At 53.4% G+C, this 3673-nt stretch overlaps 1 long non-coding RNA gene across 1 annotated transcript; it reads left to right on the top strand.

Moving 5' to 3' along the window:
* Positions 1–1675: 1675 nt before the first annotated feature.
* Positions 1676–3673, top strand: LOC149912197 (uncharacterized). The gene is made up of 4 exons (XR_016462242.1): positions 1676–1855; positions 2404–2490; positions 2834–2911; positions 3563–3673. It is a non-coding gene; the product is annotated as an uncharacterized LOC149912197 (long non-coding RNA).

The following is a 3673-nucleotide window of genomic DNA, read 5'->3' on the forward strand; positions in this document are numbered from 1 at the left end:
CCAGATCCCGTTTGTGTCCAGAAATGGCTGACAACAGATCAGCTGCTGGTCAAGTTTCTAACATCACACTGGCCTTGCTCCAGTGTCTGCGTCATCAGCCCCAGCACATACGGTGCACCTCTTCAAGGCTTTGCAACACTGAGACTCTGCACTTGGGCTCCAGACATCCTGCTGCACCAAGAGGTTATTCTAGCATAACCACAATTATAGGCAGTGTTTAGACAAGCTCTTACAGGAAAACCATGAACACAAGGCTAAAGAGAGACTAAGTGATGCACTGTGCAGGAATACTCATGGAAGTCTTCACAGTGCAGGAGTCTGATCTGATTACAGATGCTGTGCTTTAAGTACCCCTTATCATATCTTTTTTTTCACTGTTGTGCAGGGGTTGGACTCAGTGATCTCTGGAGGCTGGAGATGCTGTTTGCTAATGGAAGATGGAGAGAGGGAAAGCAAGTAAAAGGCATGCTGTGCATAGCCACCACATGACATCTGCACCATTTCCCCCTGCACCAAGGAGGAGCAGCTCACAAGCTTGGCCTGGGCCAGGGAAGGGAGCAGACAAACATCTGGACCGACCCCAAACGAGCTGGTTCTGCAGGTTGGGTGTCTGCTGCTGCTTGTCTCACATCCTGCTGCTCAGCGGTAGATTTGTTCCTGCTCAGTGCTAACAGGAAACTCACACAGCATTTCTGTTTCAGCTGTGCCAACGCTTTGATCCCTTGCTGCTTGGATGGGGCGTTTGAAGAAGGATGCCTGTGCTGATGTCCAGCCAGGCTTTGGGGATGAGTCTCCACACCAGGGTACGACTGACAGGACTGAGGGTTGGGGATCCAGCCAGGTCGAGTCCAGTGTGCTTAGCTCTTGTTCTTAGTGCTTGTTTTTGCTCAGGAGGGCAGGAGGTGAACCTCGTGAACCAATGCCTGCAGACGGGGTTTGCAGAGAAAGAGGTCCTGCAGGCCTTGTGTGACAGCCACGGAGCTGCAGCGAGGCTGCATCCGTGTAAAACACCAGAGATCCACGGAGGTGTGAAGGGGAGCTGTGGGCTGCAGTCACGCAGGAAGGGATGTGCATGCTCGGGGTTTGGTTGTTGTGTGTGTGTTAAGTGACTGTGATACCACTGCTGGGTCAGTGTGAGTGTACGGAACAAGTGTGACAGCCTTTTTGATGGAGCCCTGTGAAAGGAGTCCTATGGACTTGAGATCCAACTATCAGCCCGTGGGCATCATCCAGGAGTTGGGGTAGGGGATGAGGCAAGGGAAGTTGGGCTAAGAAAGGGATAAAGCAGTCTGGCAGTAGTTCTGTGTTTCTCCCATCTCCTGCTTTATTTCCTTCCAGGTGAAATAGATGGGTGCTGCAACATGCCCTTGAATGTAACAAAAGCCACTCTAGTGTGGATTTGACATGGGCCCAGCACTGCAAGGTACGCTGCTGGGAGGAAGCGTCCATCTGGCTGAGGGCAGGAAGGCCCTCCAGAGGGATGCACTGAGGCCAGTTGTGCGAGGCTCAACAAGAGCAAGCGCCAGGTCCTGCGCTTTGGTCATGACGACCCCGTGCCAGCTTCTCCAGGATTTGGCTGGGGTAGAATTCCAAGCAGCCCCTGATTCCAGAACGTTGGGCTGGGCTGTTGAAATCTTCTGCCCTTGTGACTGGTCTTGCCTCCCCACCCTGTGCGTCGTGGTGGAGCAGCCTGGTGGCCCTCAGTGATGTCATAAGGGCTAGAATGAGGGGAGGAGCAGTGCGTGCTGCGTCCCTTCATTGGAGCGCTGGAGCTCTGACTGAGCAGCTCGCTTGTTGCACTTGTGCACCGACTGCGTCCCTTTGTCTTCACACCGTCCTGTGCAGCACCTTGTAGGTAAGCTGAGACAGTGTGGGAGAGACGGGGGGACAGTGAGTGCTGAGAACTGCTGGCTGGCGGAGCTCATAGGATCACATTATCTCCATCAGCAGAGGGGTGGCCATGAGGGACAGGGAGGTGATTGTCCCCCCCTGCTCTGCTCTTGTGAGGCCCCAGCTGCAGTACAGTGTCCAGAAAGACAGGGAGCTGTTGGAGAGGGTCCAGAGGCGAGCCACAGAGATGATCAGGGGACAGGAGCACCTCCCCTGCCAAGACAGGCTGAGGGAGCTGGGCTTGTTCAGCCTGGAGAAATGAAGGCTGTGGGGTGACCTCATGGCAGCCTTCAGTACCTAAAGGGAGCCTAAAAAGAGGAGGGGAATCAACTCTTTGAAAGGGTAGATAACAGCAGGACAAGGGGAAATGGTTTTAAGTTGAAAACTTAAGTTTTTAAGTTGAGGGAGGGCAGATTTTGGATTTTCCGTCGTAGTCTTTGCTAAACCGTGGAAGCAAACTGACCTGCTCTTTCTCTCTCCTCTCTCCACCCTCTGCCTGCTTCCCTGCTGCAGCTTTTGCTCGTGGAAGATCAGAGCAAAGTGACAAGGAACGGCTGCGGATTCGTGAGATTTCTCTTCCTCGTTCTGATCTCTTGCCAGGTACCTGCCATGGTTTGTCTCCCCACATGCTTTAGCAGCCCGTGACGCCCCATGTTTAGTAACACAGCCTCATCCAGCTTTGATGGGACGCTGGTCACGTGTGGGTTTTCTCCACGTGCTCTGCAGCTCAGCCCTCAGAAGGATGCTGTCTGTGGTGCTGTGACCAGCTGGTTTTATGGAAAGCAATCCCTTAGGCAAAGAGTCCCAGCCCCAGCTTGTGCAGAGCTGCACAGCATCACCAGGGACACCAGCAGGCGTGCTTGGGCTGTGTGAGTGTGCCCGACAGCTGTAGGGAGCACAGCAGAGATGTGAACAGAGAAAATAAAAGTGTGTTTCTTTTCAGTTCCAGCTTGTCACACCTACGCTGATGGCTGTGGCGTGCAGCGAGATCAGCTGTGGGCCTGACCTGGCATGGACAGAGGTAGAGTATGAAGCTCTGATTGGTCTTTGTTCCCTGACTGCAGCCAGCAGAGTGAGCCGCAGATGTGCTCTCCTGCTTTCCAAGAGAGCTCCTCTGTGGCAAGACAGTAGTGCAAGTGTGGCAAGTTTATAAAAGTACCAGAGCCATCTCGGCTGTGGGGTTTGTCCTCTACTGACTTTTCCCTTGAAATGGCTGCAGAAACAACAATCATTCTCTGCTCTGTTTGGCCTCGCTGTTGGTTGGACTGCTCAAGAGAGCTGCTTGGTGCTTGCAATGGCACTGTTTGCACCTTGTAACTGCAGCCGTAGCTTTGGTTTCCCTCTTCACGGTCTCCTAGCATCTGAAACAGTCAGCCTTCCTGCACAAAGAGCGCAGGAAAGGAGGGGGCAAAATGGACAAGGCCACCTGTCTGCATCAGTGCCATTGCTGATTAGTCTGGGTGGGGAGAGATGTATCTTTGCATTGCCTGGCGTGTGCCTGCTGCACACCAGGGAGAGAAACAGCCGTTATTAGACTTGCAGTTCCTTCTGAAGTGCCCATGATAAGGACCAAGTGCATTTCCTGCAGCTTTCTCTGCAGATGTGCTCCTCACCTTGAAATCCTCCTTGTTGGTTCCCAGCTCCTCACCGTGGCCTGTGCTCTCTGTTTCAGGCTGAGAACAAGGGGAAGCCCCTGCTGGACCATGAGGTGGCACCTGTGAATGTTCCAGCTATTGCTGCTGCCCATGCTATTAAGAGATACGTTGCCCAGGCAGCGGATGAA

This window comes from Phasianus colchicus, chromosome Z, assembly GCF_987193195.1.
Source record: "Phasianus colchicus chromosome Z, bPhaCol1.hap1.1, whole genome shotgun sequence".
Taxonomy (NCBI): Eukaryota; Metazoa; Chordata; class Aves; order Galliformes; family Phasianidae; genus Phasianus; species Phasianus colchicus.